Here is a 16,884-nt window from a genome sequence, read left to right on the forward strand (position 1 = left end):
CTGACCCTGTAGAGATCCAGAAGTATAATCTTACATCTCACATTGATTTCATGGGTGTTCAGTGTTCTGGTAGATACTTAGCTCACTTCAGGGGACCAGTTGAAATAAGATCTCCTACTTCCCCACCATCTTGCCCCTCTTCCTGTATTTTTAAGGTTTTTAGATTCAAGAAAACGATGACTTTACATCAAAATTATGTTTTTTCTCTCTTTTCTTAGGAGAGAAATCCAAGGAGGGCAGGAGGAAAAACAAACCTAATATTTTAAAGTCAAGTTCTTTTCACAGTCTCTCATGGAAATAAACTGTTACTATGTCAGCCAAAAGAGAGGTTAGAAGAAGAAAAGACTTGCTACTGAGAGAATTCTTACAAGAACTCTAGTTTCTTGTACCCTTCATTAAGATTATAAATTCTAGGTTTTAATAATGAATACGGGAGCTACATCAGGAGAAAAGCAGGGCATTTGTTTTATTTTGTTTTGACATGTGCCACAATGACTCCTGGTCCCACCCCTCTTAAGCACAACAAGAATCAGCTCAACACTGTGACTGTGAGCCAGTGTGAACACTGCCAAGAGCAGAGGCAGCATTGCCTGCTGAGTCTTCCAGACACTTGCCAGGTGAGGCCTTTCAGTGCCTGAGGACATTAACACAAATGGTGTGCTCCTTGTCTACAGGTTGTATTTCTAACCCAAAATAACTATTATTCTTCAATTGTTATGGGAATAAACATTCAATGCTTTACATGCACCAGTTATACTCCTTTGACTTCTTTTTTCTTTTAAAAAATGGTAATAATTCCAGTGTTTTCTCACCAGTATTGTATTGCCCTCTTGCAGCCAAATTTTATGGTTGCAGAAAGCATTAGAAACCAGGCCAAAAATACTCTTATATTGATTTAACATGAAATTGTACATTTCCAACTATTTTCATCATTACAATAATTGTTTGGCTTATTTCTGTTTTCACAATGACTGTAAAAAGTTTCTATTTTTCAGAAAAGCTGTAGTGTTTGATAATAAATGAACATAGCTAAGATCCAAATAAACAAATTTGTCAATACTGTATTCTCACATGCACTGCGCTAAAAGACTCATTGTTATATTATGTTACCCACTGAATTTATTTCTGTCAAATTTATTTACACAAATAGCTTGTATTCTGTTGTTTTATTTCCCTCAAACTTGTAGAAGTAAAACATCTTTTATCTTTGTTTCTGTGTTTGATAATACTTATTATAAATAATAACATATGTTATGAACACAATATATAAATCATATAATATGTATTTCTTGTGAAAAAACTCCTATTGAAATATTTGTACTTGGATGGATATTTCAAAATAAGACATTGCCAGGTATCCTTCATTTTATCCTCACCCTGGTGTTCTTAAAATGAATTATATTTATAATCTCTTGGTTACAAAATAAATCCTTTTATAAATCATTATCACCACATGATAATAAATACTTATCCATGTATTAAATAGAAATGGTGATCTTTTATAAAAAATGAATAGTGTTATCAAAAAGCACTGTATTTTATGAAGTTAACTATTGTCTATTTTTCTGAAGATACATGTTTTTCTCTTTTTAATAATACCTAATTCCATACCTAATACCTGGAATTAGGTATTATTTCCATGTTCTATATATCAAAGAAATATCCTCAATGGAAAATGAAATTGTAAGTGATAAGTACTCTATATTTCTGAGAAAAATAGAAAGTAGATAAATTATCTCTAAAACTCCTATGAGGCAAGAAAAGTGAAATACAAAGACAGAGTTCTAGATAGCAGCACCTGGCATCCCATAGTCCATCTCACAAACAAGGAGTTACACACCATGACCTATTTTGTCCACATTACAATTAGATGCTATGTAACAGTTTACTTGGGGGATGAAATTATTGCTAAATCAGATTGTTCTTAATGAATGCTTGAATGTGGGAATTAGAATTGCTCAATTTTCAGTAGCATTTGAAATAAACATTTTTGCTTTGTCTAAATTCATAAAATAGCAAGTGAGTGTACCAAATTCATACTTACAGCAAAGACCTCGATAAAGCTACTGTTCATACTACATTGTTGAGCCAGTAAATTATAACTCATTGATTTGGCCACTTATTGCTCAGGATAATTTTCTAGCCAAGTATACAGCTGAAATTTATATGAAATGGTGTGAATGTCAATAATATGTTACCAAGGAGTTTTTCTTAAAAATATATTAAATATAATTAAATTAAATATATTAAACTATATCAATATGATTGATTTTTAGAGAAAGATAATCTAAAGAAGACCTCGCTATTAGAGCTATATAAAGACAGAAAGGACTGTCATGAGAGATAACCAAGTAGTTGTCATTGGATGGGATGAAATCTTATCTTTGAAATGCTCAATAGAGTTCACACGACAATGTGGTCTGGATACTGCTGATAGGTGGTAACACCAAATGACTTGTAAGATCCTTGCAATCTTAATGTTTCAATGAATACCAAAAATAGCATTCCACAAACTGTGTTCCTGCTTCCTATGATCAAATAAGTATAAAAATAGTGCATGCATTTTTCCCTAGCTGGAGATTTAAAAATTAGTATTTGAAAATTTTAAGTTCAGAAGTTTCATGGTTAAAAAAAAAATTGCCTTTCTAGCCAAACATTTTCTAACTTTATATTTTTCACAAAGCATGTTATTATAATGCCACTGAGCACTAAGTTTCTGACAAACCCAGAAGGACAATGTCAAACTAGATTTTCCTTCTTAAATCTAACTGCATGTTTTTGTGGGATTCTTCTTAAGTAAATTTAATTTGTCACTCATTTTGAACAAGTCTGAATTCTTTAGACTGTCATTCAAGGCCCAACACACTATTTTTTCTTTCCAAAATATTCCTCCATTCCCTGAAAATACTATTTTTTGGTATATCACAAATTATTTGTTTGTTTGTTTTCTCTTCTATGTCAGTTATACACATTTTCTTCCACTTTGGAACAACATCCACTTGATAGTCTATTTTCAAGGCTAAACTCACAGTCCGACTTTTTTTTTTTTTTTTTTAATCCACCTCTCATGACTTCAGGCTGCACTAGCACAGTGTAGAATCTACTATATATCTCAATTAATAAATTTCATTTCCTGGGATCTTCTGACCTTCCTCCCTCTCTCCCTCCCTTTCTTCCTCCTTTCCTTTCTTTCTTCTTTGTTTCTTACTTCTATTTTTCTTCTTTCTTTCTTTTAAATTTGTGCTGATCTTATCTTTCCAAATATATTTAACACTTCTTGAAAAAAATAGTCCTGCCTTATATTTCTATATCCCTAGAATAGCAGCATTTTGAGGTATATAAAATATTCCTCCTTTCTTCATGGTATTTTTAATCATATAAATAAATAAATTACATGTAGAAGAAAACCTTCCTTCAATAAAAAAATAACAATCAAGAAGTCTTTATTATTTATTAGATATTACATTAATACAAAGTACCAAGGGCATGATGAGTACTCAAAACTGTAGAATAGGAGAATGAGTAAATAAATTAATCTGTTTTATTTTGTTTTACCTTCTTTTTCATATTTTATCCACATTTCACTTTATGCATTTTCTTCTTTGGAGGGAGAGGTAGTGAATAATATATTTTTTCATAAGGTATGCAAAGTTATTAAAATCTGAATAATTATGGAAAAATTCTTTCTTTTAAGTGTGGGTGTGTGTGTATTCTTTTGTAATTTTATGTTTGTTTTAATTGCTTTTATTTTCAACAAAAATCAAAACTGTCTTTATATTAAAACTGTATCTTTGCTAAACCATTTTCTAAACCATTTGCTAAACCATTTCGACTTTGCTAAAACATTTTCATATATCCCAGGTCATAGTAAAATCAAAACTATATACACTTACCTTACATGTGTGTGGACTCTTCTTTAATATTGGCATTTATATATATAATTTGATTACATATGTTAGTTCAGTTCTAGTCCATGGGGTGTATTTATGGTTCCTCAGTGAGACATTATTTCTATTTTTCAACTCTGCAGTAACTTTCTGAAATATTTTTTTCTGAAATATTTTTAAAACAAAGACCTTTTTAACAATTTACTTAAGTGAATATAAATTTTTATATGCACTAACTGCACATTTTTAATTTCAATATAACTGATCTAAGACTGAGGACTATGGCAACAAAATAAGCTTATCAGGTCTATTTGACCTGTTAAAAAGTTATGATTGTGACTACCTGCTTACCACATCAATTTATTGCAATGTTATTTTCATATAAAATGGTTTTCAATAGGTCTAAAAGTTACTTATTTTTTTAATTAACAGGTGACTATTATTACCAACATTATCTTATATAGTTTGTTAACCACCTTAAGAAAGTGCTTGTGTTTGTGTGTATGAGTGTGTGTACAGAGAGAGATAGAAATAAATATACAAAGGGGTTTTTGTTTTTATGTAAAATGTGTATCTGGAAAAGTGATGAGACACCACCATATCAGCACCACTCCATCTTCTCTATCCAAAAAAAAAAAGTGTTAATCCAAAAATTTTAATTAGATCATGTCTCCATTTTTTCTTTTCTTTATTGGGGGTATATGTGGATTCTACCAGTCTTAAATTAATAAAGAGTTTAATTTTCCATAGTACAATTTTGAGAGTGAATGTTTCCCCCCAAATCAGGCCTAAACAACTATTATTATAAAAACATTCTTTTTTTATTATGAAACCAAGGATATAATACAGAAACAAAGATAATTCACAATTAAAACACATATTGAGAAATCTCAAATTTCAAATGATTGATAGAGATTACTTTTCAGATTCCTCTCTATAATTGTCATTGATGTTTCCATTCATGCCAAGACAAAATTGAAGATACGATTTGGTATAAAAAAAATCTTGTGTGAATTCGGACTCATGCAATTGCTAAACCCTGATCAGCTGCCTGTAGAACCCAAGACTGGTAAATGCTGTAAATCCTATTTCTTATACTTCTTAGGAATCTCACATTCAAATGATTGGGAGGCTGCGGTATATTTGTGAGTAAGTGCATGGGTGCATGTTTAAGAAAATAGTTCATGTCCTCTCTCAGACATAGATAAACCTGTCAAGCCACTTATAGAGTGTGATTTGTAGGTTACTGAAAATTGTATGAACCCAAAAATATCACCCCTATCAGCCTGCCACTCAGTCCGAAATTCTCCAGAGGCAAGTCACTTCTTATCTATTTAAAGCTCCTCTTAAATACCAATAGTTTTTATTTTAAAAGAAGTAACATATTAACCCATTAAGACACCTCTGTTCTTTTGCAGCCAGAAGAATTTTTTTTAATTTTATTTATTTTTTTCAGTGTTCCAAGATTCATTGTTTATGCATCACATCCAGTGATCCATGCAATAAGTGCCATCCTTAATACCCACCACCAGACTCTCACAATCCCCTACCCCTCCCTTCCAAAACCTTCAGTTTGTTTCTCAGAGTCTACAGTTTCTCATGATTCATCTCCCATGCTGATTTCCCCCAACTCACTTCTCTCATTCACCCAATGTCTTCCCTGTTATTCCTTATGCTCCACAAGTAAGTGAAACCATATGAAAATTGACTCTCTCTGCCTGATGTATTTCACTCAGCATAATCTCCTTCAGTTCCATCCATATTGTTGCAAAAGTTGGGTATTTGTTCTTTTTGATGGCTGTGTAATATTCCATCATGTATATGGGCCACATCTTTATCCATTTGACTGTCGAAGGGCATCTTGGCTCTTTCCACAGTTTGGCAACTGTGGCCATTGCCACTATGAACATTGGGGTAAGATGGCCCTTCTTTTCACTACATAAGTAGCTTTGGGGTAAATACTCAGTAGTGCAATTATAGGGTTATAGGGTAGTTCTATTTTTAATTTCTTAAGGAATCTCCACACAGTTTTCCAAAGTGGATGCACCAACTTGCATTCCCACCAACAGTGTAAGAGGGTTCCCCTTTCTCCACATTCTCTCAAAAACGTTGTTTCCTGTCCTTTTAATTTTGGCCATTCTAACTGGTGTAAAGTGGTATCTCAATGTGGTTTTGATTTGAATCTCCCTGATGGCTAATGATGATGAACATTTTTTCATGTATCTGTTAGCCATTCTTTGGAGAAGTGTCTGTTCATGTCTTCAGCCCATTTTTTGACGTAATTATCTGATTTTGGGATGTTGAGTTTGAGGAGTACTTTATAGATCTTGAGTATCATCCCTTTGTAGTGTCATTTGCAAATATCTTCAACCGTTCTTTGGGTTGCTCCTTGTTTTGTTGATTGTTTCCATTGCTGTGCAGAAGCTTTGGATCTTGATGAAGTTCCAAAAGTTCATTTTCCCTTTGTTTATTTTGCCTTTGGGACATGTCTTGAAAGAGTTTGTTGTGGCCAAAGTCAAAGAAGTTACTGCCTATGTTCTCCTCTAGGATTTTGATAGATTCCTGCCTCATGTTGAGGTCTTTTATCTATTTCTGAGTTTATTTTTGTGTATAGTGTAAGAGAATGGTTGAGTTTCATTCTTCTACATATAGCTGTCCAATTTTCCCAGCACTATTTATTGAAGAGACTGTCTTTTTACCACTGTATATTGTTTCCTGCTTTGTCAAAGATTATTTGACCATAGAGTTGAAGGTCCATATCTGGGCTCTCTGCTCTGTTCTACTGGTCTATGTGTCTGTTGCTGTGCCAGTACCATGCTGTCTTGGTGATCACAGCTTTGTAGTAAAGCTTGGAATCAGGTAACATGATACCCTCAGTTTTGTTTTTCTTTTTCAACATTTCCTTAGCAATTTGGGGTCTTTTCTGGTTCCATACAAATTTTAGGATTGTTTGTTCTAGAACTTTGAAAAATTTCAGTGGAATTTTGTTCAGAATGGCATTTAAAGTATAGATTGCTCTATATAGTAAAGACATTTTGACAATGTTTATTCTTCCGAACCATGAGCATGGAATGCTTTTCCATTTTTTTGTGTCTTCTTCAATTTCTATCATGAGTGTTCTGTAGTTCCTTGAGTACAGATCCTTTACCTCTTTGATTCGTTTTATTCCCAGGTTTCTTATGGTTCTTGGTGTTATAGTAAATGAAATCAATTCTCTAATTTCATTTTCTATATTTTCATTGTTAGTGTAAAAAAATAGCAACTGATTTCTATGCTTTAATTTTGTATCCATCTGCCACAATACTGATTTGCTGTATGAGTTCTAGTAGTTTGGGGGTGGAGTCTTTTGGATTTTCTATAGAAAGTATCATGTCATCTGTGAAGAGAGAGAGTTTGACTACTTCTTTGCCAATTTGAATACCTTTTATTTCTTTCTGTTGTCTGATTGCTGTTGCTAGAACTTCTTGTACTAGGTTGAGCAAGAGTGGGTGAGAGTGGACATCCTTGTTTTGTTCCTGATCTCAAAGCAAAGGCTGTCTACTTTTCCCATTAAGAATGATATTTGCTGTGGGTTTTTCATAGATTTTATGAGTCTGTGGAATATTCCCTCTATCCCTATATTTTGAATTGTTCTAATCAAGAACAAATGTTGTATCTTGTCAAATGCTTTTTCTGCATCAATTGAGAGGGCCATGTGGTTCTTCTCTTTTATTTTGTTGATTGTTCTATCACATTGGTTGATTTGTGAGTATTGAACCACCCTTGCATTCCAGGAATAAATCCCACTGGATCACAGTGGATTTTTTTTTTAATGTACAGTTGCATGCTATTAGCTAGGATTTTGTTGAGAATCTTGGTATCCATATTCATCTGGGATATTGGTCTGAAATTCTCCTTTTTGATGGGGTCTTTGCCTTATTTGAGAATCAGGGTGAGGCTGGCTTTATAGAAAGAGTCTGGAAATTTTCCTTCTGTTTCTATTTTTTGAAACAGCTTCAGGAACTTGGGTATTATTTCTTCTTTGAATGTTTGGTAGAATTCCCCAGGGAATCCGTCAGGTCCTGGGCTCTTGTTTTTTGGGAGGTTTTTGATCACTGTTTAAATCTCATTTCTAGTTATTGGTCTATTCAAGTTATTGATTTATTCCTGTTCAGTCTTGGAATTTATAGGTTTCCATGAATACATCCATTTCTTCTAGGTTTCTTAACTTATTGACATATACCTGTTTGATAGTAATTTCTGATGATTCTTTATATTTCCTTGGTGTTAATCATTATCTCTCCCCTTTCCTTCATAATTTTATTAATTTAGGTCATTTCACTTTTCTTTTGGATTAATTCAGCCAGTGGTTTACTGATCTTATTCAGTCTTTCAATGAACCAGCTTCTAGTTTCAATGATGTGTTCTACTGTATCTCTGGTTTCTAACTCATTGATGTCTGCTCTAATCTTGATTATTTCCCTTCTTGTATGTGGGGTTAGCTTAATTTGTTGTTCATTTTCCAGTTCTTTAAGGTGTAAAGAGAGCTGGTGTATTCTGGATTTTTTCAATTTTTTTGAGGCACGTTTGGATGGCTATGTATTTTCCCCTTAGGATTGCCTTTGCCATATCCCATAGGTTTTGGAACAATGTGTATTCATTCTCATTGGTTTCCCTGAATTGTTTAAGTTCTTCTTTGATTTCCTGGTTGATCCAAACATTCTTAAGCAGGATCGTCTTTAGTTTCCATGTGTTTGATTTCTTTCAAACATTTTCTTATGGTTTAGTTTCAGTTTCAAAGCATTGTGTTCTAAGAATATGCAGGGAATAATCTCAGTCTTTTGATATTGGTTGAGTCCTGATTTGTGACCCAGTATGTGGTCTATTCTGGAGAAAGTTCCATGTGCATTCAAGAAGAATGAGTATTCTGTTGTTTTAGGGTGAAATGTTCTGTATACATCTATGAAGTCCACCTGGTCCAAAGTGTCATTCAAAGCTCTTGTTTCTTTATTGATTTTCTGCTTGGATGATCTGTCTATTATTGTGAGTGGTGAGTTAAGATCCCCTAGTATTAATGCAGTCATACTGATATGACTCTACTTTGATTAATAGTTGGCTTATGTAGTTGGTTGTTCCCCTATAGGGGTCATAAATATTTATAACTGTTAGATCTTCTTGACAGATAGACCCTTTAAGAATGATGTAGTGTATTTCTTTACCTCTGACTACAGTCTTCAGTTCAAAGTCTAATCTATCTGATATGAAAATCACTACCCCAGCTTTCTTTTGAGGCCCATTGGCATGAAAGATGTTTCTCCATCCCTTCACTTTCAGTCTGGATGTATTGTTATGTTCCAAATGTGTCTATTGTAGACAGCATAGGGATGTGTCCTGTCGTTTTATCCAATCTGCAACCCTGTGTCATTTTGGGGAGCATTTAAGCCATTCACCTTCAGATTGATTATTGAAAGATGTGTTTTTATTGACATCATGCTGCTTGTGAATCCTTGTTTCTATACATCGTCTCTGTAACTCTGTTCTATGTCACTCTTGAGTTTTTTCTTTTTATAGAACCACCTTAGTATTTCTTGTAGTGATGGCTTGGTGGTCACATACTCTTTTAGATGGTCTTGGAAGCTCTTTATCTCTCTATCCATTTTGAATATCATCCTTGCTGGATAAATTATTCTTGGCTGCATGCTCTTCTCATTTAGTGCCCTGAATATGTCTTGCCAGCCCTTTCTGGCTTGCCAGGTTTCTGTGGACAGGTCTGATGTTATTCTGATGGGCCTTACTCTGTACGTAATAAATCTTCCCCCCAACTGCCCTTAGGACCTCTTGTCTTAAATTATGATTTGTGAGTCTCACTATCAAGTATCAAGGTCTTTCAAGAGTCATTGACCTTAGCTGGTGTTCTTTCTGCCTCTGGGATCCAAACACTTGCTCCATTCTTCAGATTGAGGAAATTTTCACCCAGAAATTTTCAACTATATCTCCTAATCCTCTCTCCTTCTCCACCCCCTCAGAAATCCCAATAATTCTGACATTGGAATATTTTTATGGTATCATTTATTTCCCTCACCCTGTTTTCACAGCTTCTAAGCTGTTTGTTCCAGACCTCCTCCTAATCCTTTTTCTCTATCAGTTTTTCCTCTAGGTCACTAATTCTATCTTCTTCCTCAGGTACCCTAGCTGTTAGAGTATTTAGATTAGAATGGGTCTCATTGATAGCATTTTTAACTACTGCCAGGTTGACTCTCACTTCCACTCTTAGAGATTCTATGTTGTCACTAATGGTTTTCTCCAACCTAGCCATTGCCTGGATAATTGTTAGCCTGAATTACCTTTCCAACATACTATTTATGTCCATATCCAATATTTCTGATGTTGTGGGCACAATCTCTGAATTTTTCTTTGTTGCACATTCCTCTTCCTAATCATTTTGGTGAAAGATGGTTGAGGGGATGTATACCTGGATATATCAACCATGATCTAGGCAAGGTGCACCCTGGAATGTATCAGAGAAATTGGAAGTCACCACCAAAAAGAAAGAAAAAAGAAAGAAAGATGAGGGGAAGATAACCCAGCCAGAATGAGCCCCAAAAGTCAGATATATAAGGTACATAAACAAAAAGACCAACAAGAGTAAATTACATGGAAAAAAAAGTACCCAGTCAAAATGAAACCCAAGGAAAAGATTATATAATTCCAGAACAAAAACAAATACACAGAAACACTGAAAAGAAAAGATGGGATGGTGGTTTTAAATCCTCGATATGGGCAAGGAAGTTTATTTTGTTTCTTCCCGGGTATACTTTGATATATTTGTTAAAGGACTAAACTTTCCAGAGATAAAGGGAGATTAAAACTGGTTTATATAGAGGGGTAGTACTGATTAGGTAAAGAGGATTATCTGATATATCTGTGTGCATATTAAAAAAATAGAAAGCAAAAGAAAAACACAGGTATATGTATGATAAAAGTTCAAGTTAAAAGGTTATTTTATGGAATATGTTGTATTAATCCTCTTGTTGTAATGGTAAGTTAAAAAAATTAAAAAGAAAAAGAATCATGAGAATGAATAAAAATAAGTTTTATCTATGAAAGATACAGGCTTTAGAACAATAGTGGAAGCTTAATATATTGTTTTCCCCTGATACTGGGGTTTTACAGTTTTATGTGGACCCTGTCTTCTTGTTCTTTTGGCTTGCCTTCTGGGGAAGAGGACTTCTCTGTTGTTTTTCAGTCAGTCTTGCTTGGGTTGAGTTGTCTTGTCCCCTATCCAGGGAGTGAGTTCTGTGGAAACCAGTTTTTGAAGCTTTTGTTCTCTGGAGGTTTTTGGTCTTTGGCAGCTTTTTGTGGCTTTTCTGAGGTTCAGTGGAAAGTGAACTGCACCCAGACCTCTGCCTCAGAGAGAAGCCTCAGTTTGTTCCCCTCTGGGTGGTCCAGAACACACAGACTTCCCCTCTGCAAACTCTGCTGAATAGCACAGCCTCCCACACCCCCAGCCACTGTCTCAGTCATCCCCTGAGGCACCTGCTTGCCTCTGCACCCCCGTGCCACTAAAACCATGAAAGATATTGCTCCAGGGAGTCCATTGCCAGCAGAACTTTAAAGAAAAAGGACAAATGGCAGAATGCATCAATTCAGATTGTTGCAGATCATGGGACTCTAAATATGGTATAACCCTTGACTAAAATGCTTTATGAAAACAACTTGAATAGTTGCGGTGAAAATGATTGTAGGGCATCCTGATCAACATAAGCACCTTGCTTTCATGAGGCATGCCAAGATAATAAATCATCTTTGAGAGTCAAGACTTGCAATAACTATAATGCAATATCCGCTATAATAAAGTCTACAATTTAGACACTAAAAGATGAGTAAAACCTAGCATAAAAACCTTCACAGATCTGGGAAAAAGCCAACACAAGTACACAAATAATAAAGGCACAGACATTGATAGTAAATAAACATTAGTAAATAAGTAAATTTGTTCAAGTGAACAAGTGTCACCATAGAAGTGCCAGTAATGGAATAGTGAATTTTACAAAGAGTGAAAGTCTATCCAGCTGTATTGTCTACAGACTTGAGAAAAATGAGACATTTTTAAAGGCTGGGTAAAATTTCATCAGGCTGATATGAAGAAAACAGGAAAGGGAGGACATGTCTCATAGATAAAATAGCATTAGCCATAGCACAGAAGAAAGTTGGGGAAAAAAAAAAAAACATTTAGGCACCCAATTATGGTCTACTTCAGTTATAATCCAAGAAATACATTAAAAATAAAAGCAATTGAGGATAAGGAAAAAGTTCTGTTTTAAGGGTAAATATTGGAAATCACTAATTGGAGTTGGTTTTGAACTTAGCTATAGACAACAACTGATTTTTTTTTTTTCATTTTTAAGACTATAACGTCATTGGTATTCAGTGAGAAAACTATCAATCTGACAAGTGGAAGCCACATATAGGTTTAATAACATGAAGAAAGACCAGAACCCATGAGATGCAATAGAATCATAGAATAATGATTTAGTCCAAAGACAGGAAAGAAATGAAAATCAATGGAGAGGACCAATACCCAGGACATTTGTCAGAGAACCTTTAAAGAATTAAAAAGTGACTAGAATGAAATATTCTGAATATATCTGTGATGTCCATCTGGTCCAGTGTGTCGTTTAAGGCCTTTATTTCCTTGCTGATCTTTTGCTTGGATGACCTGTCCATTTCAGTGAGGGGAGTGTTAAAGTCCCCTACTATTATTGTATTATTGTTGATGTGTTTCTTTGATTTTGTTATTAATTGGTTTATATAGTTGGCTGCTCCCATGTTGGGGGCATAGATATTTAAAATTGTTAAATCTTCTTGTTGGACAGACCCTTTGAGTATGATATAGCGTCCTTCCTCATCTCTTATTATAGTCTTTGGCTTAAAATCTAATTGATCTGATATAAGGATTGCCACTCCTGCTTTCTTCTGATGTCCATTAGCATGGTAAATTCTTTTCCACCCCCTCACTTTAAATCTGGAGGTGTCTTCGGGCTTAAAATGAGTTTCTTGGAGGCAACATATAGATGGGTTTTGTTTTTTTATTCATTCTGATACCCTGTGTCTTTTGACAGGGGCATTTAGCCCATTCACATTCAGGGTAACTATTGAGAGATATGAATTTAGTGCCATTGTATTGCCTGTAAGGTGACTGTTACTGTATATGGTCTCTGTGCCTTTCTGATCTACCACTTGTAGGCTCTCTCTTTGCTTAGAGGACCCCTTTCGATATTTCCTGTAGAGCTGGTTTGGTATTTGCAAATTCTTTCAGTTGTTGTTTGTCCTGGAAGCTTTTAATCTCTCCTTCTATTTTCAATGATAGCCTAGCTGGATATAGTATTTTTGGCTGCATGTTTTTCTCATTTATTGCTCTGAAAATATCATGCCAGCTCTTTCTGGCCTCCTAGGTCTCTGTGGATAAGTCAGCTGCCAATCTAAATGAAACAAGATGGGATTGGGAGGGAGACAAACCATAAGTGACTCTTAATCTCACAAAACAAACTGAGGGTTGCTGGGGGGAGGGTGTTTGGGAGAAGGGGGTGGGATTATGGACATTGGGGAGGGTATGTGCTTTGGTGAGTGCTGTGAAGTGTGTAAACCTGGTGATTCACAGACCTGTACCCCTGGGGATAAAAATATATGTTTATAAAAAATAAAAAATTAAAAAAATAATAAAAAAATAAAAAAATAAAAAGTGACTAGAATATGAGAGAAGAGAGAGAGAAAAAAAGGGTATCAGAATGATTTTGGAACTCCAGCCCTCAAAGCTCACCTTGATTGGTTTATATAATGGGAAAGAAGAACAAGAAAGAAAGCAATAAATAGATTGTTGTTTTCATTTGGTTTGTAAATTGGCACATATAAGAAAATTTTGTCCTTAGAAATCAAGTGATAGAGTTTAGTAGTAGTGGAAAATGTGACTTTGGAATTCAGGAAATAGTTCAGGTATGAAAGACAATTCCTTTGTGGAATTTACAAGAAAGTTGACAAGAGTTGACTAAGAAAGCAAAAAGGCAGGTCCCGGTATCTTTAGGGACCTGAGGAGTAGACATGGTCTGAAGGTTTTGTGATATTATGAATAGAAGAGAAAAGAGGCCTTAGGAGTAACATAAATATAGGCATAATCAATTAGCAGGTGTTCAAGTAGAAAAAGAAGAGAATCACAGAACAAGAGAAGAAATGTCTAAATAATTCATGAGTGAAACTGAAAATCACAAGGACAATTGCCTAATGGTAGCTCAGTCATTTTCTAGAAAGCATATAATAAGAAGCTGCAGTGTTTTATTCTAATTTCTTAACTATAATACCAAGACATTTAAAAAAAAAAAAAAGAGAACATGAAGTTTATTTTCTAGCTTAAAAAATAATCTCTATTATCACATAATTTTTAAAACTAGGTGTTTATTCTGCAGAACATGAGTGTTCTGTGCTGACATTTCTTCATCAGAGTTTTCATGATCACTGAGCTATTATAATCATCAATAGTGTTGGTTTTACCTGTGTGACTGTGAAAAATTATTCATGTTGAACTTTAATAGCTGTAGAGAATAACGGCCGGCAAAGTAACCCAAAGGATAAAAAGAAATGCTCCAATTAGCTCTTAATAAATACTCATACTACCAAATGACTGTAAGTAATTGTTTCTCCATGTTTCTTAGTTTTTCACCTGCTATCTGATTATAATAAAGGGTTTGAATTAAGAGAGGAAGACGGGCAGATTAGGAACTCAAGTATTACCATAATTGTTGCGAAATCTAAAGATTAATGAATGAAAGAAAATTAGTGTGTATAATGAATTTTAAGGTCTTTGAAATTTCCTTTAAAGTGGCTGTGCCATTTTATTTTAGTTATTTCAATTATTTCCTCTGCAGGAAAAACAAAGATGAATAATATATATAGACATTGCCATCAGAGTGCTTCCAGTCTCACAAAAGGGTTGAATATACAAGAATAACTACAATGCAAAGTAAAATCTGATCAAGAGAAACTGCTACTTCTCACAATAGAATAATTAATATCAGAATAATCCTGCCACCATAAACAACTATAAAAATGAAACACAGGCAGTGCAGAACTAGGTTTCTTCAGAGAATGAAACCATGTGAGGAAGTGCCATGATTGATCCAGTCTTTTGCCTAGAGGTGTTTTCTAGAAAAGATACAGAAATGTGATGGTGTCTAAGCAGAGAAGAGGAACCTCATTGAAATGGCACAAATCAGAGTATAGGACTGCTGAGGAAGGTGGAATTTGCAGGAAAGGGGAAAGCACAGAAAGAAACTCTTCTGAAAGGAAACCAAGGAAATCTACATAGACATCTCTGTAAGTTCATGGATAAATAAGCAGCACACAGATACCTCACTGAAATATTCAGGTATTTATATCAATTTAGCTCAGTCAGAGTCTCAATTTAGAAATAAGACTATTCTAGACCTATCAGAGCTACTTTATATATATCCTAACAAAGCTTTAAAATTCATTAAATAATAAAAAGAACAGTTAGTAAATTAACTGTCTGCCATAACAAAACCAATACTCATACTAAAAAATATATATTGGGGGCGCCTGGGTGGCTCAGTGGGTTAAGCTGCTGCCATCGGCTCAGGTCATGATCTCAGAGTCCTGGGATCGAGCCCCGCATCAGGCTTTCTGCTTAACAGGGAGCCTGCTTCCTCCTCTCTCTCTGCCTGCCTCTCTGCCTGCTTGTGATCTCTGTCTGTCAAATAAATAAATAAAATCTTAAAAAAAAAAAAAAACTCCAGCTATCTAATGCTTCTATGCTTGAGAGATCACATACAATTAATAGAGACAGCTTTTACAACCTCCTCTATCTAGGTTTAAGTTTCCTTACCTAAGGCAACTGACACTGGGAGATAGTAGCTTTTATTTTTTTACACTTTATATCTTATTTATTTAACAACATACCATAAACAGTGATTCGTGTTAGTAGATATATATCTACAACAATTTTAATGACATTACCTGGCCACACTAAGTGGATTACTGATGGTTGTGAAAGGACCACAACACATACAGACCTGTTGAATCCAATGCAAACCATGTGTTCCTCACTTATTAAATTGGGAATATAGTAGCTTTTGAGATGATCACAGCCCAGTCACTATCTAACTAACTTCATGAGAGATCCTGAGTAAGGACCACTTAGCTGAGCTGCTCCTGAATTTCTGACCTACAGGCATTGTAAGAGATAAATAATTTCCAGCATCTCTAAGTTTCTTAAGAGAAGACAACAGAGCAATAATCAACCCACCATTATGTTAAGAAAACATTGTCTAAAGGCACAATTGTAAATTTTTTGTTAAATTTTCAAAGAGTAGAGGTAATATCTCAGAGAAAAAGAAGTCCCTGCTAGTTTCTCATGGGTGTGTCTTAAATATCTTCTTTTTCACATTAAGATTTTGAATAATCTTAAAGACATTGTTCCACATCTGCCTTACAAGAATTTCAATACCGTGAAGTGCTTATGTTGAGACTGATGGCTAGGACCTGTGTATAAAGCAGTCAAATACAAAAATATTTGTTGAAATGCAACTAGTTTTAAAGGTAACAATATTAACAGAACCATCACCAGATCTGGGGAGAGAGGAATGACAGTATGAAATAGATGTATTATAATCCTGAGCTATGACAAGGAGTAACTAGATTGGAGAAATTATTCTGCTCAAACACAAGCCAGATAATGCATAAAGAGGGACCAAGAATGCAGAGTGTAAATCCAAGAGTAATAGTGAGTTATTTCAAGTTAGTAGAACTAAGCTCTAATCAATAAATTGGAAATGTGTGCCTGTAAGTATTTCAGAATTTCTAGGGACCAAATATTCCTATGTGCCTCTTGTTTCCTTTCTCTTTAACAAAAGGAATCTTATACTTGCATGTTGGTCGTATGGGAGGTAGATACCATGTCCCTGTAGATCACTGTTTTTCTGATTAGAGCAACTGTATTCAAGGAAAC

General features: G+C 34.6%; 1 pseudogene across 1 annotated transcript in view; it reads left to right on the top strand.

Moving 5' to 3' along the window:
* Positions 1 to 491: 491 nt before the first annotated feature.
* Positions 492 to 16,884, top strand: part of LOC309868863 (7-methylguanosine phosphate-specific 5'-nucleotidase pseudogene) — a 162,243-nt pseudogene continuing 145,850 nt past the window's right edge. Inside the window, exon 1 of the transcript in view lies at positions 492 to 617. The product of the transcript in view is annotated as a 7-methylguanosine phosphate-specific 5'-nucleotidase pseudogene (transcript). The remainder of the gene's footprint in view (positions 618 to 16,884) is intronic.

The sequence above is a fragment of the Mustela nivalis genome (assembly GCF_964662115.1).
Source record: "Mustela nivalis genome assembly, chromosome: 7".
Classification (NCBI taxonomy): domain Eukaryota; kingdom Metazoa; phylum Chordata; class Mammalia; order Carnivora; family Mustelidae; genus Mustela; species Mustela nivalis.